At 32.3% G+C, this 27008-nt stretch overlaps 1 protein-coding gene across 2 annotated transcripts in view; it reads right to left on the bottom strand.

Annotated features, from left to right (window-relative positions):
* LOC113400215 (dopamine D2-like receptor) overlaps positions 1 to 27008 on the bottom strand; it is a 211697-nt gene that overhangs the window by 73350 nt on the left and 111339 nt on the right. The window contains exon 1 of one of the 2 annotated variants that reach the window (XM_026639704.2): positions 1206 to 1333. The exons of the other annotated variant lie outside the window; for it this stretch is intronic. The gene's annotated coding sequence lies outside the window, so the exon portion shown is untranslated. Of the gene's footprint in view, positions 1 to 1205; positions 1334 to 27008 lie in introns of those variants that run through there. 2 annotated transcript variants of the gene reach the window in all.

The raw sequence follows: 27008 nt of genomic DNA on the forward strand, positions 1-27008 counted from the left end.
GACAGTATTTCACGTCGGCCCATCGTCTAAGACTCTACAAGGCACAAATTCGGCCACATATGGAGTACTGCTCTCACCTCTGGGCGGGAGCTCCCCAGTACCAGCTCCTTTCATTCGACCGTATCCAACGTAGAGCGGCTCGAATTATCGACGATCAAGCCCTTTCCGATCTACTTGATCCTTTGGCTTTGCGTAGAGATGTTGGATCGCTCTGCATCTTCTACAGAATTTATCACGGGGAATGTTCCGTGGACATTCACCTTAGGACATCTCGTCAAAATTCAAAATATCACCCACACCACCTAGATGTCCGAAAATCCACAACAGCGCGATTTTTAAGACATTTTCTGCCTCGCACAACCACTTTGTGGAACCAGCTTTCGCCGGCGGTTTTTCCGAACCGATACGACTTGGGAACCTTCAAGAAAAGAGCGTACTCCTTCCTGAAAGGCCGGTAACGCACCTGCAAGCCCTCCGGTGTTGCAGATGTCCATGGGCGGTGGTAGTCACTTTCCATCAGGTGAGCCTCTTGCTCGTTTACCACCTCTAACATAAAAAAAATATATGTGTAGCCGTTAATTAAACTTTTATCTTTTTTTAAACACATTCAGTTTTTAATTGAATTAAGCGAAAAATGTATAACAAATACATAGGAAAGTTATACCAGACGCGGCTTTAGCTAGCACAGTGATCCAGGTAACTTTAAGGTTAATTAAAGAGAAGTATCAGTGGAAAACAACAACGAACGAAGAACGTGCGAAGCGCCAAATAGTAACACAAATTATTGTGTTCCGGTTTAAATGGTGAGTGTTCGGTAGTGAGTCAGTGCACATCATTTCGATTTTGTAGTTCGCGGTGTTTTGTAAGAAGTGGCTTATATCTATATTTATAAATACGGAAGTATGAGTCGAAATTTCGTAAGAATCAATCTTGAACCTTTATAAAGGGCATAGGCTACTTTTTATACTAGTTTCTTATAATGTCACCGCAAATATAAATTTTTCTTATTATCGTAGACCACTTAGTCATCGATTTTACTAAAATGAAATAGTTTTACTTTAAATAAAAGGATGCAGCGAATGTTATGACAGAATCCGCCATGCAATTCTCTATAAGGTGTATTTTAGTTGACTTTGGATCATAGTCAAGTCCAATACCTTGCTTTGTAGGTATGTAATCGGTAAAAAATATGAATTTCAAACTACCTTCAATCAAATGTTTTCCAGTATCCACATTCACAATTTACTAATAAAACAGTATTAAGCAGGAATCTTGATGTTCAGGGTAGAATATCTTAGAATAAAATACGCGCCGGGCTCCAGCGCCTTCCAGCGTTCTCTTAGAATTGAATCAAGCGACCTAGAGACTCTTTAATGGAGACCAATTGCTACACTCGGGTACAGAACGCTTTTATAAATCGAAATGAATTTTCGGTACGGAAATATTACGCGATTGTACTTCATTATATTTTGTTTATTTAAATTATTTATTTGGTTAATTAATATTAACCCGATTAGCAATAGATAGAAAACGTAGATCTTCACGGGAGGAATTTTAAATTTATTGTTGTTATTAAGTCTAGTATAGTTAACACGAAATTTCGTAAAAGAAATAAAATAATTTCAGTTCAGTTATAAAATATTGAGAAATTTATACTAATAAACAACGTTACAACTCAACACAGTCGTGTTTTTTTTTGTTATTACATAATGAGTTTAGGTAAGAGTGATGTACATTATAATATTTCTAAGACTTTGATCTCTATATAAAATTAGATACTTTGTATATCACGTTGTCTTCCCAAATAAATAAATAAAAAATAAAATAAATATATTATAGTCCCTTATATATATTTTCGGTAACAATGTGGTAGTTGTACTGAAAGCTAACCGACAAAACTGTCTGGAATACTATTCGAGATACATTTCATAAATACCAAGATCGCCAATTGAAAATGGAAAAATACAAAATCTAATTATCAAATCTAATAATTTAATTACATGATAACTCTTTAGACTTATTTTCTTTATTTTTAATGAAAACGGAATGGACCGGTTCAAAAAATAGATTCAATAGAAAAAATCCGAAAGAAAAATTGGTATTAAATCTTCTAAGACAATCATATATCATTAAATTAATGTATAATATGTCCTGCCTTAAAGTCAAGGAATAACATCAAACGATTTATTATCTGTGGTATATATATAAATGTATTCTTATTATAAGCTTTCAATTTGCTCATTAGTAAATATAAAAATAGGTAAAACACACGGTACCCTTTTATTTAAGCTTTAAGCACAGCCGAATGTGGTTAGAACGCGTGTATCTTAACCGATGATTGCGGGTTCAAACCCAGGCAAGCACCACTGAATTTTCATGTGCTTAATTTGTGTTTATAATTCATCTCGTGCTCTGCGGCGAAGGAGAATATCCTGAGGAAGCCTGCATGTGTCTAACTTCAACAAAATTCTGCCACATGTGTATTTCACCAAACCGCATTGGAGCAGCGTGATGGAATATGCTCCAAAACCTTCTTTTCAAAGGGAGAGGAGGCCTTAGCCCAGCAGTGGGAAATTTACAAGCTGTCAATGTATGTATTACCGAATATTTTGCAAAACATATTGGGGACTTCAATAAAAGAAACAGGATAAATGTCGAGAACTAAACGTTTTAAGACAATGGGTTATCTTGGAAACGAGTTCACCTTTGAGCTATTGTATCTTGTAATAAGCAATACGATGTCGAGTAATTTGCATATATTAATTTATGACTGGTCACAAGACTTGAATAATTCCTTCCTTTATATATTAACTTATATAATACTAACAAAACTCGACATACGTAGTCCTGTCTGTATATATATTTACACATATAACGATTTTCATGACAGATGGTTTGCTTCAGCGACATCTATTTGTAAGTTAAAACAAAATGGATATGAAAAAGACTTCTCCTAAAGTAACCGTCGATAGAGTCTAGTAATCTTAAACAATTATATATAAGATATCTGTATATGATCTTACAAGCGAGTTAACTTATTAAATCCCCGTTAATTTTAATGACGATTTAATTGGATGAATAAATTTTGTTTGGTAATATGTTGTTTACGATCCTCTGAATTTATATCGTCGGTTATGAAAGTTAATTTACATAAATATATTATTTAACCGATTTGTGCTTGATTACCCGAGAGGCCTTCGTCTCGAGAACTTTTATTGTAACTTGATATTTGCTTCAATCCCAAAATCAATGGCGACGATAAGAATCACGAAATTGGTAAGATCATGTGGACATCATCATATCATTTACCGTATTGGACAGCTATGAGGTTAAGTGTGACCCTGGCCTTTCAGACCAAGACGAATGTCGTGGCAATTGAAATTGTTGGGGAGGATATTAAATAAACTCCCCATGTCAATACCCATACCAGCAATGGTCAGGCAGGAAGAGCCCACTGTAATTAAATTAAAAGATAATTCAAAATTTGACTTAATAGCTTACGGTATAAAATTGTTTTGTAATATTTTATTACTGAGAGATTCAGAGGAAAATTTAATATTTTACATTTAAATTATTTATCTGGCAATGATCGAATTCTTTTAACGTGACGTTTTCCGTCATCATGAAATGGACGTGACGAAAATATTATAGAAAAAAAATAATATTAAATGTTTTATAAAGGTTGTACTTTCGTGCCAACCGATCGAGAGATTCGTGAATGAGGCAAGGTTACCTCCATGTATCTTGAAGCGGGCGTTGTTTTGTATTTGTTTAATTTGACTATCAATAAGTAAGTGTAATGCTTCTTATATATTGAATAAAGGAATTTGTGTTTGAGTTTGCGTTTGAGTAAGAAGCGGTAATCTTATTCATAAACTCGTCTCCTACCAATATTTACAAATTTTGAGCATCTGTGAATACTTTTGACCATATAAAAGTACTTGTTTTAAATTTTACTGTCATTTAATTCGAAAGACACATAGATGACTTTTTTTATTTTAGGAGTGTCACAACTGACAGTTGTTTCTCCTGTTTATAGACTGTAACTTATTTTTATTGTCTTAAGGTGATAGTCTACTGGAATTAACTGTCATGCATAAAACCTTTTTTGTTGCTGGCAGTATAATTAGTTATGGTATGTTAAAAAAAACCTCTTAGACGACGGAAGCTGACTTAGGCGGATAATTATTTGGACAATAGCTTAATTTGTATGTTTACTTGGTGGTAGGGCTTTGCGTAAGGCCGTCTGGGTAAAAACCACCCACTCATCATTTTACATTCTATCGCCAAGCGGCAATACTTCGTATTCCGGTTTGAAGCGAGTAGTGAGAGGAGCAACATAACATCGTTCATTCGCATGGTCATGTGTCATGTTCAATGGTCACCACTTACCATCTGGTGGGTCATTTGCTTATCAATTCTAAAAAGTAACATACCTTAAAGTTTACCTACAAAATCGATACATAACATTATTGTTAAAGAAAATGTAATTGTTGTTTGTATTTTTTAAATTTTAAAGTATGTAATTTAATCAACAATTTATATTTTCAAAAACAAAATAATATTTATCAAAGCGACCTCTCACAAGCACTTTAATTAAATATAAATCATTCATACGCTCGGAATGTAGATTCTGACGAATAATTTAATCAATAATATTAATCATATTACACGTAAAAAACATATATATTTATATCTGTATCCTGCATAAATGTTAACGAATATTATAGAACCAAGAGCTCACGTTTGTTTGGTAGGCATTGAGGAGTTGAGCAGATAGTTTGGTGTTTATTGCGCTGGTTGATGAAGAAGATGAGTGAGTGATGCCTGGTATTAATATTTTTATAGTCTGTCCCTTCATGTTAATAATCGATTTAAAAAAAAAGATGTTTCCGATGCTGTTGTTCATTTTTATATTTAATACCTTCGAATTACGACATTTAGAAACCGATTTTTTTGGTGTGTATGATTCCATATAAATTTGGCTCTCGTAATCCGTAAACGTTTTACGAGACACGTAAAAAGTGCTCCAGTAATATGCAACCGACCCAGTATTTGGAAGATCAAAGCAGCAACTTATATGACTACTAATAGTAAATCTCTGGTATTTTCAATTTAACACAAAATAACTCATCATTCAAAGTTAGATTGCTAGTATGTTAGTTGTGAAGCTATCACCGTTTCCGAATGTACTGAAGCGAGAAGAACTATTTAGAGACTCTGCAACTGAAGTAATCAATATGGCACCAATGCGTTAAAGGGAAGATTTATATGTTTGTTTATTAAAATATTTAAAAAAAATTAAAGTGATAAGAGCTAATAAAGACAATTGAGTGATAACAATATACGACCTGCTTCGTTGTAGATAGACGGTTTTTTTTTTTTTATTTCATATTTTACAATTTTTTTTTTCAACAACAAAAATATATTTTCGTTATTTGAACTAGCCTGTAGGCGATCATCACATTCCCCAGTTCTGCAATCAACTAAGAAGTCATTAGTTCTGTAATATCCTTTAGCATAAACAGAGCTCCATACCAGCGTCAGTCGCCAAGTGATCCCTTGTAAATCGAAATTATTTCTCGTGTAGTAACTTGTTAGTGTTAAAGGTACTAACTAACATTTGTTTTAATATTTTTTTTTTCAAATATTTTGCTATTAGTGAGGTAGTACAGAGTTGGGCTTATAATTACTGGGGTCTGAAATATTACCTGAATTAAATATTGGGATTACTTTACTATCCTTCATGGGGTCAGGAAACACACCACTAAGAACATAATTGAGTGTGTGTGTGAAGTGACTACATTAACAGAGATCCCCTATAGATAGGCCGTTTTCTTAATACCTAATGATTTAAAATAACTTATTATATCCTTTATGCTCTCCGTATGAAATTGAAAGCTTATCGTACATTCTGCAACATTATATTTTAATAATGATTCAGTGACGATAGGAGAGGAAATGAGTGATTTCGTAAACGTAATTGGAATGTCATCTTTTTTTTTTTCATAAGCTGCAACATCTGAAGAAATTAGATTGTTATCAATAGATAAGCTGAAGTTGGAGATATTATTTTTGACTGAAGAGTCTAAAAAAATATCTCAATAAAATCTCCTGGAAGATTATTAATTGCGGAACGGATTCCCGTTCATCGCGGCTCCCGTCATTTTAATGTTATCTGGTGCGTCAGTAAATTTGTATCTTATGTGCAACAACTTGGCTGTACGACATACCCATTTAAATAGGTTTGACTAGTAACATAGTTAGTAAATCAAAACGATCAGTTGTATGATCTTTCATTCATTTAATAAACTATATTGAGTAAAGCTACCACCGGTTCGAAATGTCAATTCTACTGAGAAGAACCGGCAAGAAATTCAGTAGTTACTCTTTTTCGACATCTTTTAGATGTTCCAGTCATGTTAGTCATATATGTTTATTATATATCGTGCCTGGAAGTCAACAAGCATTAACTCCATGCTTTTTTATCATCTATATAATCTTGTATCGAATAATATGCCTTCTTTACAAATGTATTTTTTACAAATTATTTGAATTTATGAAACGGCAAAGTTAAAAATGTCATGACAATTGTTATAACTGAGCACGAAAAATATACGTAAGCGCAGGTCTTGATGGGCTTGATATATTAGAATGTGATTGTTGTTAAATACGCGGCTTCAGCCACCTGAAATTTATATTGAAAAATATTTGTACATATGTGCACGGAATAAAGCAGCTCACTAGCGCTTCTCCGTCTTCCTCCTTCCTTCTTTTACAAATACCTTTTATTTTTTTAAAATTAAATAGCAACTTTCTAAATGTGAAACAATTATTAAAATCGTTTCACTATTTTAAATTTATCGATAACATATGAACAAATCTTTCCTCTTTGTAACATATAGACATATATACTAAATATATATATTTAATGAAGTCACTAATACACTAGCCAAGTTCATATTCAACATCGCTACGTGACGTTTAAGTCATGTAGCGTCACAGAGAACATTTGATTACCGTTACGCGTCTAATTGAGCTGAAGTTTTGAGTGACATTTAAACAATACAATTTAGACGTTAATGTCATTTTTTACTTTATCATACGTGAATTTGATTATTACATATAGACGGAGTAATTGTTTTATTTGATACTTAATATCAGATGATAGCTTCACAATGGTACTTGGTGGTAGGGCCTTGTACAAGCTCGCCTTGGTAGATACCACCCACTCAGCATATATTTTTACGTCAAGAAGCAGTACAGTGTGAGTGAGCCACACTGGCTGGCCAACTATAAGGGACATATTAACATTACAAGGTTTGTGGTTCAACATTAGAGTTGTAAGGAATAATTAAAATTTCTTGCGGCACCAATTTCTATAGGCGATGGTGACTACTTACCTTAAGGTCCATTGTCCATTCGTCTACCAAATTCATAAAAAAAAACAAACAATAAACGTAATAAAAATTAGAGGGGTCGCGCGACACCCGAGTTTAACGAAGTTTCTTTCGCTTTATTTTTTCATATTAACAATTTTCGAGAGAGATTCTATGACGATAAATAAAATTATTATTAAAATTTAAATAACAACAGAAAAATAATTTAAATAAAACTGGGTAAGTGCCATTAACACTCATTACTATTTGGTGGTAGAATACTAACCCAGATGGGCTTGAACAAAATCCCACCACGAAGTTCTGATAATAAATATATCTCCTCCATAGTATGATAATCTTACACTACATAGTATAAAATAAAGTCACTTACTGCTGTCTGTCCACAGGGACGGTTAGATGCTTAGTTCTCTTAAATTATACAACGGATTTTGATGCGGTTTTTTTAAATAGATAGATTGATTCAAGGGAAAGGTTTTTATGTACACGCACAATACAGAAAAGAAACACTGATAATTTCAGAGGTTTCTAAAGTAATGCCAAAGATAAACACATTTTTTGCGCTTACATTGCAAACGCTGGCTGAACCCAACGAGATAGATCAAAATAATGTACTACAATATTGTACACCTTAAAAAGGTCTATCTCTTAGGCATAACCCATAGTAACCGCTTCTTATCCTTTACTTTTTACTAGAAATACTGGTTTATTTACGAAACGGTACAGCATTTACCCTTATCCAATTAACTACCTTAAATACATTGTGCATTTAATATAGATCAAGCTCTGAACTGACTGAAAAAGCTGTGAACGTTGTATATGAAGTTATTCTGTGGTATAATTAGTATCAGCATTGCACCCGTGCGAAGCCGGGGCGGGTCGCTAGTTCATAAAAACTTGATACGTAATAAACAGCTTGATGGTTAAAAAAAATAAATATATATATATATATATATATATATATATATATATCCCGCTGAGTTTCTTTCGCCGGTTCTTCTCAGGTCCGAGGTGCTAAATTCCGAACCGGTGGTAGACTTTTGACAATCAATAAGCAAGTGTAAACACTTCTATATTTAATAAAGATTTATGACTTTGACTTTACTTTGACTTTTATTGTATTTTATTAAAAAGCTTAGAAGATTTTTCAATTTAATGAAATACTTCCAATTAACGTTTGAAATTAAACATTCATAATTGAAATCATTTTCTTCATTACAACCCCTCATAATCTCGTCCCTTTATTTGATTTCTCTTGGATTTCGGTCTTGTCTCTACCGATTTCATTCACGGTATTAATTATTCCGCCCGCGGGTAGTAACATTTCGAACGAATATAATGGTACTTATACACCTTCGTTCAACCTGTTGTGGGACGTATAATTTGTGTTGTGGAATAAAATATTTATCGAGAATTTTCTTTATAGAAGTTTTTTTTTTTTTATTTGCCTAATCTGTTGCCGGTTTTGGAGATATGCTGACTGGTATGTATGATGATAATGTATGTATTACGTTATTATATGACGTTCTCTTATGCGTGCATGTCATGAAATATTTATCGTTGATAATATTCTTTGTTATTATAATGATACTGATTTTATTTATTGATTTATAAATTATGTCAATAACTATTTTCAGTGTACCAGATCTACAAGGCTACGTCACGGTCACATTTTCATTCTATACAAAACATTATATGGACTTAGTATTTTTTATTGTTAAATTTGAGGATTAATATTATTATTATTTAAAAAAAAATTAGCAAGTTAAATGTATGTCTGCCAGTCAAAAATTTAAATAGGGAACAATTTAAGAAACTCAGTATTATTTTTAATCAATCATAATATGTCATGTATAATGTTCCATTGAAGAGTTCGTTTTATGATATCATACCTTTTTATTATTTTGCCCGACGTTACACCAGAGTAACATCTGTCGTCGTCACGGAATGACACGTATTAATCACATACAATAAAATGAATACATGAAAATTTAAAAACACTAACCTATTTATAATTACCAGCCGGTAAATGTCCCACAACTAGGTTTAGTCCTCCTCTCCCTTTTAGGAGATGGTTTGGAGCATATTTCACCTAGCTGCTCCAATGCGCAAAATTCAGTGGTGATTGCCTTGTGTTCGGATTTGAAGGGTGAGTGAGTCAGTATAACTACAGTTGTCTATGGACGATGGTAACGACTTACCATCAGCTTGCCTAGCTTTATCATAAAAAAATAGTTCTGTTATATTACGTACAAGCATTTCTTTATTTATAAAACTTTATATATTATACAAGACTATTGCAATTCACTACTTATATCTACTTTTATTTTACTTCCAAAGTTGCGATAATATTTTCGCCGCCATACATTCTGTCGGGAATCCATAAAGATTTCATTCAATTTAAATGTTGTTTATATTGCTTTACTCCGCTTGTGCACGGAATAGACGTTACGTGATAATTAAATTAACACAAAACGTCTTAAAAATACCAACTCTACATTCATTTTTTTGTTTATGTGTGTTGTTTTTGTGGTGGGGCGATAGGGCGAGTACTAGACTCAGCCTTGAAGTTTGAGCCCCCTCGGGCTTCGAGTGACGTTCGCTCAGAACGTAGTCGGTGGGGTTAGGTTAGAGTCTTCTACATTCGAAAAGCTGAGACTATATATTTATTGTGGTGAACCAAACGTTAGTGAAAAACAGAAATAATTTTTTTTTATACATAATTTGAGTAGAAATTTTTATAATATATTTTTTAAGGTTGAACGTTATTTTATAAGTTACGTGGGATACACAGCCTTTGTTCCATGTGAGGTATTTGTTATAATAATCTATACTAATATTATAGATGCGGAAGTAACTCCATCAGCCTCTCAAGTCGATTCTTACTCTTTCAAGGCCAAACCTCTAAACGGAATCTTTATGAAATTTGAAGTGAAGCAAGATTGAACCCCAGGGAAGGACAATGATTTTTATACCCAACGCTTGAAGAACAACCCTCAAACGGAAGCGAAGCCGAGGTAACTAGCAATCTATAATAATGCAAAACGCGGCTATGTTTGTGTTGACTTTGAATATGAAAAGAGTTTTTAATTACCCCGTGATACCTTTCTTCCTTGGATTAAAAAGTACCAGATTGATTCTTTATGACAAAAATGCAAATTCATAAAAAAGAAATTACGGTATTCGATTTTCAAAAAATCGTAACGTCTACTATTTATCATCGGGTGCCCATTTGCCTTATCTAGACTGATAACTTATCCATTGATTTAAATAATAAAAATCATAATTGTATAACTGAAACTTGTAACGATCTAATTATGTTGACTCAGTTTCAAAGTATTTGATATATTGTGACGCCCTGATACCCCTATATCACTAAATAAAGGTGTTTGCAATAATAATTGGACATCTTATATGTCAACTTTGGTGAAGCCGTCGTGAGTTTGTGATTGACAGCTCATATGGTATTATTATGCAGACACACGAACCTACTCTGTAGTGAACTGTAACGGTTTCTTTGATCAGAATATACTTTATTCTTAAAAACACTTTTAAATAGTCATTTTAAAAGATTGTACCAATAAGCTTGAAATACGGATTTTGTAGAGGGAAATCTATAAGAAATTGTGTCCTGCGTGATAACCAACTACTATACTCTACTAACTCTACGATTTTTATTTTTTATTATATAATCTTAATACATAATGTATTACGTGATTTTCATTATTGTGAAATGATGAAAATTTTATTAATGATAAAAAAGCGTGGACTTGGTTTTTTATGATTTCTAGGCTGGAAATATAATAATTTAATTGTACTTTAATGATAATCTCTGTAATTAAAATGATGGAAAAGAGTACCTACTGAGCTTCTTGATAGTTCTTCTCGGTAGAATCTGCTTTCCGAACCGGTATTAGCTTAACATATAATCAACACTGCAACATGGTGATTCGAGAGTGCTATTATGAGCCTTGAATAAAGAATATTTTGATTTAGTTTTGTTATAATATTAAAATGTTGTTATTGGATAATAACTTGAAATAATGTATGCGTGGGAAATAAAGTTTTTTTTAAAATTTATTTTCTATTGGATAATATAAAATATACTCGGAGTTTAATTATACAATTGAATACCCAGACAGGATTAATTAGATTTGTGGAGTTCTTGTGTTATATCAAGTTAGTGCAGAACTTGTCACAAGGATTTCGAATCGAGAATTCGAAGCACGATCGATTGTATAGATTTTATTTTATTAATTTCATTAATTTCAACAATTTAACTAAATGTACACGTAGTACATGCTTCGTACGTGAATTCTACCTAGAACAAGTATTAACTTAAATGTTGCCTGTATTTTTTTATTCCAATTAAGACTGCATCGATCAATCTCTTCTGCGTATTTACCATCCTACCTGACACTTTCGAAAGTGTCCATTTGCCGAGAATGTGTTATTTAAAAAAAATATATATCGAAACCAATGACAGATTTTAAATGACATGGCTGGATTCTGCCTCGTGCTGTAATATGTAGGTTACCAGAAATTTATTCGTCGTTGGATGTTTGTTACTGAATCAGCGCTACAGCGGCTGAAAAGATCTAATTTGGCACGGAGATTGATTATTGTCTAGAAAAGCACATAGGGTACTTTTTATCCCTAGCAAAATTTTTTTCACGACGTTCTCTTAAAAACGATCTGACAAACTAGCTAGACAATGAGGCTACGTCAGTGTCAGTCTTTTATACATGGGCTGCCCGTACCGAGTTCGTATGGTCAAAATTCCAAGGCCATTTTCCTTTGTTACATTTCCAAAATTCCTTTCCAAATGAAGGTTTACGTCGTTAACGTAGGTATTATGCCAGTAATATGTTATTATATTAAAATACTAGTATCGCCCGTAGCTTCGCTCGCCTATTAGAAGTTGTTTGTCAGGTATTATTCATAGAATATCTTTATAAATTATAGCTTATGCGTTATTCCGATGTATGAGCTGTATTATTGTAAAGTTTCATTAAAATCCGTTAAGTATTTTTTGCGTGAATGAGTAACAAACATCTACAAATATAAACTTTCACCTTTATAATAAAGGATTAAGTAAATTTCTTTGAAAAACCAAAAACTCATAACTATTAGCGTTTAAACAATACATATATATATATACATAACTGTACATACGTACGTTCTGTCTTAACAGCCATTATGTTTACTTACAATGGTCGAGCGCGAATTGTTTGTTTGTCGTACAAAAACGCTTGCACTAGCGACTCGCCCTTGTTTCACACAAGTTTATTTATAGACGCAATACCTGTCTGACGGTAGCACATGGCTGCATATTATGGCATTGTGCAAAGATTTCATTTTAACCTAACTATTAAAGAGTACCCACCGTTTAATCGATAATACGGTACGAGGCGAGACGTTTTGAATTTGGGTGGATAATTTAGACAATTTTCCCGTCATTTTCTATTTTGATTATGATTATGTAAATATATATTTTTTTGTTTTAATTTAATTTTGATTGTTTTATTTTTATGTGGGCAAGTTTATATTGTGTGATTTAATAATAAAATTTTGTAGTTTTTCTACCATGATGTTTGGTGAATACACATTTGAAATTTATTAACAAATTGATAAATTTTGGTATGAAGCAAGTTTGAACCCCAAATAAGAACAATTACATTTTATACCTACGACGAATCCTTCCCCTAATAAGCGCGAGAAGCTGCAGACGAAAACTAGTATGTTATATACATTTCAAGATTAGGTAGAAGATAGAAATTGTTATATAATATATTTGAAATAACTGACAGTAAAGTGAAAGCCTTCTGAGCCGGAGGAGGATCCGAATCTTAATTGATCACGTTGCTCCGTCGTGCTTTAGCGGTTAAGACATTACAGATGCAATATAAATGAAAAGTGTTATCCGATTTGTATTTAGAAAATCTGTAAAACTTTATTTTGGTTATATACAAGCTAGACTTAACAAGGGTACAATAAGGTACATGTACAAATTTTCGATTGAAAGACAAATATATGAAGAAAAAATCTGGTTTTATCCGGTTTTTTCTACTATAGTATGCATGTATTATATATATTGAACTTGTTCTTGAATCACTCTGTTTATTGATGCAATCCGTGGCGTAGTTTAAAATGTAGATAATGTAGTTTACTATGAAGGGATCATGACTGTATAGGTTAACTTCGTTCAAGTAACTATTCGTTCTGATAACATATCGTAGTGTTGCCCACTAGTCGCAATTTAGGGGATAACATTGGCTGGCTACTTACGGTTCAGATGTCTATGAATAAAGTTTGGAGTACATGTATGTATATTAAAGATATAATGTTCAAATAAAAATATTTTAAGCGACAATAACGTAAATCATGTTTGCTGTAATATGTTTGACCATAAATATTTATTTCATTTTATTTATCAAATAGTTTCCGTTAGTAGTTTTAGCCATGTTTGAGGAGAAGGGACCCCCGGTGTTAGGGATTTGTCCATTTGGGTAGGTACCACCCACTCATCAGATGTTCAACAATACTTAGTATTGCTGTGTTCAGGTTAGAAAGGTGAGTTAGCCAGTGTAACTATGGGCACACGACGCAACACATCTAAGTTACCATGGTTAGTGGCGCAATGGCTTATGTTTCCTACAGCACCAATTGCTATGGACAGTGGTGAACACTTACCATCAGGTGGTCCATTTGTCAGTCCATGTACGTATTATTATCTATAACCCATTTAAAAAGCCTATAACTTTTTCTGTACCTTTGAGACCTGATTACCTGTATGCAAAATTTCATGACAATCGGTTGAGTAATTAAATTATAACTTTAATAAAGACCAAACAAACAAACTGTCTTTCGTATTTATAATATCAGTGCAGACGGAACTGGGATTGTTTCATATTTCACGATTGCACAATATCAAGAATTTCAACGCAACAATTACTCGAACGCATAACTTAATTGGCACACCATTCCAAACGTAACACCCGCGGGATTGCGGGTTCAACGACTCGTCGAAATCTGTTCTGAAATTGAAATACTGGATGATTTTTCTATGATATTCAGCATGAGTATTTTATTATTTCTGCGTAAAGTAATTAGACATATTCCAGTTGCTAGCTTTAACACTGCAGAACATGAGGACCTGAGCAGAAAACTTGGATCGAGTCAATAAAATTATTGAATATTTAAAGATTAGAAGGAATACTTCTTTATTTCAATATAAACTTCTTTATTTAAATCAGTAAAATTGTTGATTTTGCCCTTGTACTTTGGTCGTTTTGGATTACCGTTCCATCAGATTATTAAAATATGCAAATAGACCGTTCAGATGTATACTGACTAATATCTCTTGACAGTATAATATCTCTTGTACGATTAAATAGTTTCTAAGATCCATATTAATATTTAAAGAGTTACGGAGCAGTACTTCTGTTATAAGCTTTTAATTTGATAGTCCAAATCAAAAAATTATCAAACGTTCGGAAAAGTTTTTTTTTTTGGGAGTAATGACTAGAAACTGACAGATTTTGTTTTTCTTTGAAATTTTATTATTGTTTACAATTTTAATAATATAGTAATAACCAGAAGATACAATTTATTTTAAATTTTTTGTCGTTAGATTTTTGGTACCTGTCCCTTCGTTCATTTAAATAAATAAAAAAACATACAATTTGTGACACTCGCATGAATTCATTTTAAATAATATCCATGTACCTACATTTTACAAGAACGTGTGTTACCTTTCAAGACAAAAGAATGCGAAGCTTCAAGGGGAATACATTGTTCTCTCTGTAAAGGCGAATAATTGGTACAAATCACTACCTCGTTTCTGGGAATTGCAAGATATCTTTCTAGAAATTGCATCCGTCATCCATATTGTTGTATTTGTATATTATTCTCGCTGCAAACAATAAATTACGTATTAAATATATTTTTTTAAATAAAAAAAAAAATCTGTATTTTGTATTTTTTACTTAATTAAATAAATATTTAAACCTATGTCAAAAAAAAATGTTTTTGTTATTGAAAGAAAATTTACTATTACTTTGCCGGTAAGCATACTGTACATATATCTAAAATTGTAATTATTTTTTATTATAAGTGTCGGTGGTTAGAACGCGTGCATCTTAACCGATGATTTCGAGTTCAAACCCAGGCAGGCACCACTGAATTTTCATGTGCTTAATTTGTGTTTATAATTAATCTCGTGCTCGGCGGTGAAGGAAAACAGCGTGAGGAAACCTGCATGTGTCTAATTTCAACGAAATTCTGCCACATGTGTATTCCACCAACCCGCATTGGAGCAGCGTGCTGGAATATGCTCCATACCTTCTCCTCAAAGGGAGAGGAGGCCTTAGCCCAGCAGTGGGAAATTTACAGGCTGTTTATATGTTTTATGTCGGAAAAAGAAGACGTGAAATAAAATAACACATATAATGACAACACTTTAAACAATAGGAATTAGTCGCTGGATCGATCCTGACCCTTTGGGCTAATGTCGTCCCCACTCCTAAAACAAATGATAAGCTTAAAAGGAGGGATAAAAAGGAATATAAGTAATTCTTTAATTCATTTGGGGCATTGCTACTCTATTATTTTAAATATCTGTGTGGCAAAATTTTAAACTTAATGTAGATAACTGTGTAAGATTTTATCTCCTTTGCTCATTTGACCTTGGAACTCAATAAAATGACTTACAAACTTTTCTGTCTCACATCAAGAGTTGGTATTTAATGAATCTATTTATTTATAATCGGTAGTCGGATTGACAATACAACAATACGCTACCATCTTTGGCTAATAATTTATGCATATCCCCTTCAAACCGGAACAAATACTACAGAAAAGAGGATCTGTGTTAGTGCACACACTATAGACGCACAGGCTGGTCGGTTGCGGTGGTTCAAATTTGTTAGGATGACAAGAAACAATTTACATCTAAAGTAAAACAAGGTTAGTAATTAACAAAATAAACGCGTATAAAAGTTATAGGCTATCATTCGTCTTGTCCAAATGATGCCAATATTTTATATCCTGGGCAAAGCGGGTCATCAATCTACCCGGATAATATCAAAAACACGACCAGCTAATGGATACACAACTCTACGTAACTCTACGCACGGCTACGCTTCGCTACGAAATATTTTTTTCTAAAAATTTATTTAGAGTGGATTCAAATTATAATCAATAAAAAATAAAAATCTATAATATTTATAGATCCGTTATAAGATTTGTATTTATTAATAGTATATCTTAACTTTACTCTATATTATACAGCGATACATTAATTCATTATTTAATTTATTTATTTATAACATAAATATACAATTATATACATCTATAGATTATGTAATAAGCAAAATGAAAAATGAGTAAAAGAGAAAAAAAAAATTCTACATATAATTCGGCTTAAATATTACTCTGATATACTTTCGTTTGATTTGTTTAGACTAATAAAAGTTACCGCAATTTAATAATATAAAGATTAGATTAGACTTAAATATTAATATAATATAGCTTTGTTTCAGTCATAAGGATCAGTGAGTAAGTAAATTTATGATTTAGATATAGGCAGCATATTGGCCTGAAATTGAAATTTCTATTGGCATCAAAGGGGGAAGTCAAAGTCTATGAAGTCTATTTGAAGTCGGATTCTATTTTCTAACGTGCCTTGACAATTCTAATTAAGTCTATGAAATTAATAAAAGTACAATATTTTATCTTATTAATGAAATTCTTTGTTTAGTGGATTATTGTATTAACAGGGCACAGGTTGTTTCGCCAAGTCATCCTACGTGACTGAGGCACGATGGAGATTGATCGGTGCGGTCGGGATTACATTAGCAGCCTGTAAATTTGCGATTGCTGGGCTAAGGCCTCCTCGCCCTCTGAGGAGAAGGTTTGGGAGCATATTCCACCACGCTGCTCCAATGCGTGTTGGTGGAATACACATGTGGCAGAATTTCGTTGAAATTAGACACATGCAGGTTTCCTCACGATGATTTCCTTCACCGCCGAGCACGAGATGAATTATAAACACAAATTAAGTACATGAAAATTCAGTGGTGCCTGCCTGGGTTTGAACCCTAAACCGTCGGTTAAGATGCACGTGTTCTAACCACTGGGCCATCTCGGCGGTCGGGATTACAACATCAATTAAATTATAAAGACTAACATCTTACTTATAGTATATTGTAGAATAAACGTCGGTTTTAATTATAATATTTATTGTTAGTACTTTGCCAAGTTAAAACTACACAGAGACATGCTATTTTATCTGACATTGCTCTGCGAACACATATTTAAATTTTGATAAGGATGACTTATTTAAATAGATCAAAATTTAAAACGATATGTCTCACAAATGTCAAGTGAAACATTCAAATTGGTTAAAAATAATTATAATAAATAAAAATTTAATAAAAGAATAAAGGACAATCTTTTATTAACTAAATATATTTTTGCAACGTCTGTGTAACCATAACAGCGTGTCAGGCTATACGAGTCTGTGTTAACCCTGAGGCGCGCCAACATCAGATCAGTATTGTTTATGAATACGCCTTCTAAGTTAGTCAACTTGAAGTTTTACTCTCCGAGACTGACATTAACAGTCGATAATTGTCTATTTACTCGTAAACCATTGTGATCATTCAATACTATTTAGCTTCGCCTTTTGCCCAGAGAATCGGAATTGCGATTCAACGGGGAGATTCTGCTAGCATTCTCGCCACCACTCCACGCGGTCAAGATTTATACACTAATACAAATTCATATTTGTATTCATATATTTACGGACTTAATGTTAATAATTGGTACGTAAATAAAATTTATTTATTATTTCATTATACATATTTCTATCTATTGTCCGTAAAAAACAACCAAATATAACTCACTATTCTTAGTAGCACTAAAAAGTATATAACTAATTACTAATAAAATCGATTGACTAGATCGCACGTATACTAAAGACTCTTATGACTGTATATAAGTTGAATTAATCATCTTTGCGTGTATAAAAAGAGCGTCTATGGACGCTCTTTTTATACAATTAAGTAGAGATCCCTTTTAATCAAACCTCAAAGACAATTTACATACATAATACATTGGAAAATCTTGGTGGGGATGAAGTAGCAAGAAACAGCTTTTATTATCATAAGTGGGTACGATCGCTCTTCAATAAAATTATTTTATTAATAGATGTATACGTTTTTTTTTAATTGTATATTTTTCATTATATATGTATGTACATTCGAGTTTTAACCGCAGCATACCTTTTTTATTATTTTGCCCGACGTTTCGTAAAAAAGGTATGATCGCAGTAAAAACTCGAATATAATGTATAATAATATTTTTTTAATAGAAGAGCCTAAATTATTATTATTCTTAGGATTTATGTAAGTAATTAATTTGTGTCAAAATAGGTATAGGTTTAATTTGTGGTAGGGATTTGTTCAAGTCCGCCAGAGAAGGTACCACAAACACATCAAACAGCAGTACTCTGTATTGTTAAGTTCCAGATTGAAGGGTGAGTGAGCCAGAGTGACTATATACACAAGGATTAGTTAATCATTCTTACAGCGCCGTTGTCTATTGGCGGTGCTGACAACTTGCCATCAGGTGGCCAACTACACCAGGTTATTAATGTTAAATTTATTCTATTAAAGGGCCGATTTCATTTGACGCGGAGGGATGTTCCTTCGCCAGTGAATAAATCTATACAATATCTACTTAACTTCCCATTTACTTCCATAAATTAAACGACTGAGAAGAGTCACAGAGTAAATATTGCCAATTTTTACATTCTAGACTGCTATCGAAAATTTCTTAACAGAAAAACCCCACGACTTTTTAATTGACCCAGGGTTTGAACTCAGGACATCGGGATCTCCGGCTTTCCAGACAATCGGGACATTAAAATACATATTACACATATATAAGTATATAATTACGTACTTAATATACGCACGTATACACATAAAAACGCGTTACAATAACAATTCATACACGTTATGGTAAATACAAAAACATATCCGTATTAATTAACGTTCTAGTCAAAATTCAAAACGAATAAAATACGAGCAAAAATCACATACATTTTCTAGCGTACACGCTGAACATTTTCTTTTTTTATATTTTTACTGTCTGTTTTTACAAAGGAGGTTTTAATTAAATCTTATTTACTTCTTCATTGTATAGTGTAATATTTACCGTACATAAAGAGTTGTAAAAGTTAAGTAGCTTGTATAAATTTTAAAGCTCGATTACGGTCTTGTATTTTTTGCAGAGAGCTAGAAGCCTTCCTTGCACAAATGCAGGTTAGTGGATACACGAGTGGCAGAGTGTCATGTAGGTTTCCTCACCAACTCCTTAGCCGATGAGCACATGAATTTTGAATACACATTAAGCATCTGAAAATGTATTGATTATCTTGAGACTAAAATGAGTTCTGATCAATGTAGCTCGACTCACACAAATACCAAGATATTCTGGCAATCCCATGTAACTAACCGAAAATGATCAGCTTGGCGCTTGATTAAAGGTGAGTCGTGGAGCCAGGTGGACCAGAAGAGTTCTACTACCGTTTATGAGTGGTCGTTTAGTCACCTATACTAAATTAATGAAGACTCTCACCCCGTGTGCACTGAATGGTTTCTATTCCAAATAAAAAAGGCGCATGTCCAAGTACGATTTATACATATAAAACAAAACGATTTCAAGCTATCAACATAATGTATCTTTGTAGTTTTAAGCATCGCATAAAATATATTTTGTTTCAGTTTCGTCATCTAGTTCTGAGTCATCAACAAAACTATAATCAAATAAAGTAGCAAAGTTTAGTTTTACGTCTCTTATAAAGTTCGTGACGTAAATAGAATGTTACGTCACAAAACTTCGTAAGGAAACCACAACGCAGATCGCAGTCATTATCGGGGACGGTTTAGTCGACTTACTAATGGACATGACGATCTGAACATACAGTAAAACTATATATATATATATTATAATAAGACTTCATGGTACTTAGAATAGATTGAAATATGTAAGGTCAAACATTTGTGATACTTCTTTTCCTGATAAAAAGCGGTTCAGAAAAATAATCTATCCATACTAAAATTATAAATAGATAACATTTGTTTGTTTGTATGCAGGGGTACTCTCCGGAACGAATGATCTTATTCTTAAAAAAATGCTATAGGCTATAAATTAAATATATTTCATATCAATTTTTTTTATTAATAATTTGCACCTGTGCGAAGTCGGAGCGGTTAGTAAGTTATATATATTAACTCCACGAGCCGAGATGGCACAGTAGTTGGAACACGTGCATTTTAACCGATGATTTCGGGTTCAAATCCAGGCAGGCACCACTGAATTTTCATGTGTTTAATTTGTGTTTATAATTCATCTCGTGCTCAGCGGTGAAGGAAAACATCGTGAGGAAACCTGCATGTGTTTAATTTCAACGAAATTCTGCCACATGTGTATTCCACCAACCCGCATTGGAGCAGCGTGGTGGATTATGCTTCAAACCTTCTCCTCAAAGGGAAAAGAGGCCTTAGGCCAGCAGAGGGAGATTTACAGGCTGCTAATGTAAAAATGTAATATATAAACTCGGTTTAAAATGACCACATGAAGTCATAATGTTGTGAAATGTTAATAACTATGAATGTCCCATAAAAATATATTTTAAAATGTATAAGAATAATATAGAAGATACTTAAACGAAACAGCTAAACATCAAATGTATTGTTTGTCAACAATCGTGTTGTGAATAAAACAAGGAACACTTGGACGCTATTGTTTTTGCAAATGACTTTTGACTGCTATGGAGTCCTAAATTATACTCTCAGAGATAAAAGTTATATAAGTTAAAGCAAATGACGACATCGGAAGGACGAAGATTGTACAATTATGAACTTCGTCTTTGAGATATGATGTTACACAAAACAGAGCTCTTGGTGTACTTTTATATAACGCACACAGCTCAATGTTAAAACATTATTCACAAAATAAAGTAACTTTGGTTGTATCAGGTTTTCTATTAAAAATGTCTTACTAGTTCTGAGTCGCTGCAATGATGATTTTATTATCAAGTCATTGACGTTGGTACCAAAATAGTTACAAACGAAATTATTAAAGTCGTCTTTATTCGATGGTTGGACTTTTATGAGTCTGTTTTTCACATTTCACTTCACGATAAGTGATCACCGCTCGCAGATAAATCATTTTAATCCAATTATTAGCTAGACGGCAGCGAACACGGATAACATATCAGATGATTTCTTTTAAATATGAGTTGTATCTACACTGGCTTACTCCTTAAAGCTGGAATATAAAAAATAATCTTGCTATATAATAAAGTTAGTTCATTGACTAATTTATTTTAGCGCTATATGTTGCCTCGTTGGTCGAGTGGCTAGAACGTAGATACGTTGGTCCTGCGCCTGAACTCTTTTCGGTCGTGTTAGATTTGCCGTGTTTGCACACATACACATATTTACCAGTACAACGACGGCTAGTTCCCTTGAGATTGGCCTTCGTTGCCGAAATCTGTCAGGACGACATCACAACTAAAACTTAAGCAAATCACCACCAACATTTTCAGTATTAGATTTTGGATCTGCGAATCAGTATACGACCACAGATGTTAGTAAGACTAAAAAATATAAACAAAATAAGTATTATTATTACAGTAATATTTCTTTCGTTCTATCATCCGAAAATTTACATTCGTAAGAAGAGGACAAAGCATCAGTATGAGGCTAAGTTAATAAATAAAACGTGTCCATAATTCGATATGCAAAACGAATCCGACGAGAGTCACGTAAACCAGAATATATTACAATCAATTTCTCGCAGCCGTCCCGAGAAAACCCGCAAATAAAAACCAACCAGCCTTCACATAGTCCCATAAACAGCGCTTGAAGCGCTATTGTTGTACAATATAATGGACGTTGTCACGTACTTTTTCTTGATATTTTGTTTGTGGAAAATTTGGAAAAAAATATATTTGGATTTAGGCTTGAAAAGATATGTTCAAGGACAAATTTAAAGGTAATTTAGTCATAGCAGGCTATTTTTTTGCAATTGTGAATTCTTTCTTCCATTTTAAATAATATCCACTATCTGTATTTTTTTATCTGCATATTTTTTATATTTAGAATTGTTAAAAATCAATTAAAAATCATTAAAAATGTTCCTAAATTTTGAATGAACTTTTTTTTCAAATTTGTTTTTGAGTTTTCACGTATAAATGTTATGAAGACATTATGTTTTTTATTGTTTCGTAATTAGTAAAGGAGACTTCAAATGGGCTACCTAACATCTCTACATAGATAATACGCCAACAAACTTGGAAACTAAGGAGTTATGTTCCTTGTACTTTTACCTACACTTACTCAAATAGAAACATAAAAATATTGATTTTTGTTGATAAGCGATAGAATAAGTTATCTCGAAATTTTACCACCCGGCGGGTTAGCACGAAGCCCTTCTACCGTTTAAATAAATAATTATTTTTAGCTATTGTTATTATTGTAAACATTTTCTGTATTATAGTTTGAGTGCAAATAAATATATGTCACAATAGCGGCCTCAGTTCAATTCAAGAATAATGAATTTTATCTGTGCTCATTTCTAATTTTATATTCTGGTATATCTTATTAATAATAATAATTATTATTATTATATATATAATTAATATATTATAATTATTACAATTATAATAAATTAGTATTTTTTATAATAGTTAAAAAAAATGTATTATAATTCTTATCTCTAATCATTGATTATGTTTAATTTATATCTTTAACATACTGTGCAATGTGATAGTGCATGGTGATACTCCCTGTAAATAGTCGAACATTTGCCAAGATCATTTCGAAATGTATTTTATTTATTTTGACGTTGTATCTACTGTTGGTTGTCTTATTGAAAATAAAATAAAAATAAACCATTGGTCTTCAACATAATATACAGATTACTTGCACGTCTAAAACGTAGTATTGGATATATAGTCTACCTATGTTTCGGAATTGTATTTATTTGAATTAGCTAACCACGTATCATCTCAGACTTAGCTCTTGACCTTTTCAAGATAGCAGCCATTAGTTAATGGAAGAAAAATCACTAGCATGGTAGCAATTGTCTAGTCGATGAAAGGTATCCTTTATACCTTTGTTCAAGAAGCAGCCTTTTAAATATTATATCAGTGTCAAGTATTGAAATAAAGTTACTTGAAATGATAAAAAGTGGCGAGCGAATTGCAACAAAGTAGATAGTTGCTTTATAAAAACTTTTTCAATAAAATGATACGTACCAGAAAGTGCTGATCATGCCTTCATGGTGATCGGTCAAATTGTGTTGATGTCTATTGATTTCAAACTTTGTATAATTTGATTTTTTTTTTCATTGTATTATGGCATATGGTATATTACTTTAGGGTAACATTACAGATATTGAATCTGTTTTTATTTTACGAAAGAGAGCAGTCCCGTTTATTTATAACCTTGGGACTGGAGGCTCCCTTCGGGATGTTCATAATGAAGCAGGAATACTCACTGTTACGTCACAATATATTTACAACAATATTATGTATGTTCACAGTAGCATTGATCACTTTGATAGAATCAGTGATAATCATTGTATGTGCACAAGAAGTAAGGATAAGCTTAGAACGCCAAGTTTCCGACTCCGCAAAAGCAATAAATCCTTCTAGGTGCAAGGTATCCGTTTCTATAATAAAATCCAGCAGATATTTTTAAGTTTGCACGTAATAATATAATAATACATTAATAAAAAAACATATTATTGTTCAATACAAGATTGTGTATATGATAAAAAAACGTTGAGCTAATACTTTTTGACTTCCAGGCAGGATATATTATATACATATATATAAATATTGTATTTAACTAATATAAACATTTATTTTAAATATTAGAAAAGAGTTTTTTTCCGAGATTACTCGGTACAATCTGAATTCTGAACCGGTGGTAGCTTCACTGAATATAGTTTTGTGAAATAACGATTTAAAAGTGTAAAAGACTATTTGACTAAAGTATATTTTGATTTTGAATAAACGCATACAAAATACTTAATTTATTGAACAAAGCAAATTAAGCAAAAATTGCTTTCTTGCAAAGATTGAGATGCAGCATCTAAGTAATCCTATCGCAAAATCGCTGCGAGAGTGGTAGATCTATTCTCACGCGTAGAACGCGAGCGTGAAATGTCAGAAATAAATATAAAAGTTAAGGGACTCACGCGTCAAAACAGCGTATCGCCGTAAGTTGATTTTCAACATTTCACGACAGACATATGAAGATCTCTTTTTTATAGAATAGCACTTCAGTTGTTATAAATGTAATATAATCACTCAATCAATATTTGACTCGTTTGTCATGTGGCCAGATATAAGCCCGCTGATGTCTTGGGTTTAAAACCAAGGTCGGGCAAATGATTTATTTTAGTATTTTTTGTGATGAAAAAAAATTCAGTAGCCGCCCGTAGTCTAGAAGTTGGACATTTGAGCTCTCCCTTGGAAAGCACGTAAAGGTGTTGGTCCGTCCTATCGAACTATGACAGTGAGGGATTAGAAAATGCATCCATGTTGGACACACACTTCTGAACTATAATATAAATATGGCTTTGATCATCAGCATGAGATCATCATCATTTGTAAGCATATTGCACATCATTTTAATAAAAACGATATTAAATCTTTTGCGTTACATTTTTATGATATTTAATTATGTAAAATGAAAAATATAAAATGAACGTTAAAAGCATAAGTGTTATAAATGCCGTACTGGTTGCGTGATTTCGCATAATTACAATTTGGCAGCGCGTGAATACGAAATATACGAACGAACACACATCCCTTGACGTCTTTCAATTACTATCAGGCTTTTTAAACTCAGGTAGGCAGACTATCTAATTTACCTGATGGTAAGGGATCATAAACACTAATAGATGTTTATGTTTTCGGAAAAAAAAATTTATCATAACTTATATAGAAGTATGTACAAAATTAATGTTTCATGTTTCTTTGATAGTATAAAATCAAAATAAATATACTTTATTCCAATCTCTCAAGGCTTTTATGAGCACTTTTGAAACGTAATTTTACAGAACTATTACATTACATTAACAGCCTGTAAATTTCCCACTGCTGGTCTAAGGCCTCCTCTCCCTTTGAGGAGAAGGTTTGGACCATATAGAGTTTTTAGACTGAGCTTAGCTAGCCTGTCATACAGTCTATACTATTGCAGAAGTTGATGTGGTTAATCGATAAATTAAATAAATTATAACTTTGCTCAAATTGTTTTGTATGGATAACAAACTTATGTAAAGTTTGAATTGTAAATAAATCAATTCTATTTTGGTTTTGGTTTCAGTTTATACGTATAAAATATCTTAGATTAAAAAAGAAATATATATCTTAATAATATAATAGTCCTTAAATAGTCACACTTAATAACATAATAGTGCTTACGTTTGGCGGTGAAATAAATAATGAGTGTGTAGATCAAACCTTGCCAGGTTGACTTTTTTTATCATATAGGTAGGCGGTAGTATCTTATTATATATTGTAATATGAGTTGAGGATTCGGATTTGCGTCCTAGATGATATACATTTATTTCTATATTTGACGCTATAATTGTGTCGCAAACATATCATTCTCTCACTCACTCGCTCATCCCCTCTTTTTAAATTATAGTATATATTATATATATACTCTACTACATATATTATATAAACTATAAATTATATATATCAATTTAATTTTGTAATATGTAAAGTGTAAACTTGTTTTATTACGTAAAAAGGTTTTATTTTTCCCCCACAAAAATAAGTCGTAGGATGATTTGAATGAATGATTTAAATAATGGTGATATTAGCAAAAACTAATCTTGAAATCTAGTTCATCGGAAGTTTAAGCGCAGGACCAACGATTTTACGTACTCTTTGAGGTAGAGGAGTGCAAAAAAATATTTGATAAAAAATACATTTAAGTGCCTATATGAATAAAATATATTTAGATTTACTTGTTTTTGAAGCTTGAGAAGTCAATTTACGATGACAATGATCTTAACTCAAATTTTATCATTTATTGTCAAAATGTTAAAACGTCGGAAGTGTGAAGAATTTGGCATCGCTAATCGTATATACGTCAAAAGAGTTAACCTATAAAGCTTATCCATAATGTCTAATTCATAATCTTCAAACCGTACATAAAGTATTTTATCAAAAAAATAAATTCAAAAGAATATAAACCTTAAAACATAATTATCAAAGTCGCAAATACAAAAATCGAATGAACGGACGGAAGGTATTAACGCCATAAAAGTTAGTTTAAAATATCGGAATGCATTGGAGATTTAACAACGGCCTTTTTCTTCTAGATATGAATTATTAACAGAAAGGCTCTGTTGGTGCTTTTATCGGATTATAGAGAAAAAATGAGCACTTGGCATCCATTTTATGAAACCGTGCAAGAGATATTCGTAAATGTGGTTTGTAATTTCTAGGGCAGTGCAATAAAGTAATTTAAAGCTACGATAAATCGTTGGCAATTCTTCACAATGTGTATG

The sequence above is a fragment of the Vanessa tameamea genome, chromosome 15 (assembly GCF_037043105.1).
Source record: "Vanessa tameamea isolate UH-Manoa-2023 chromosome 15, ilVanTame1 primary haplotype, whole genome shotgun sequence".
In the NCBI taxonomy this organism is placed as follows: domain Eukaryota; kingdom Metazoa; phylum Arthropoda; class Insecta; order Lepidoptera; family Nymphalidae; genus Vanessa; species Vanessa tameamea.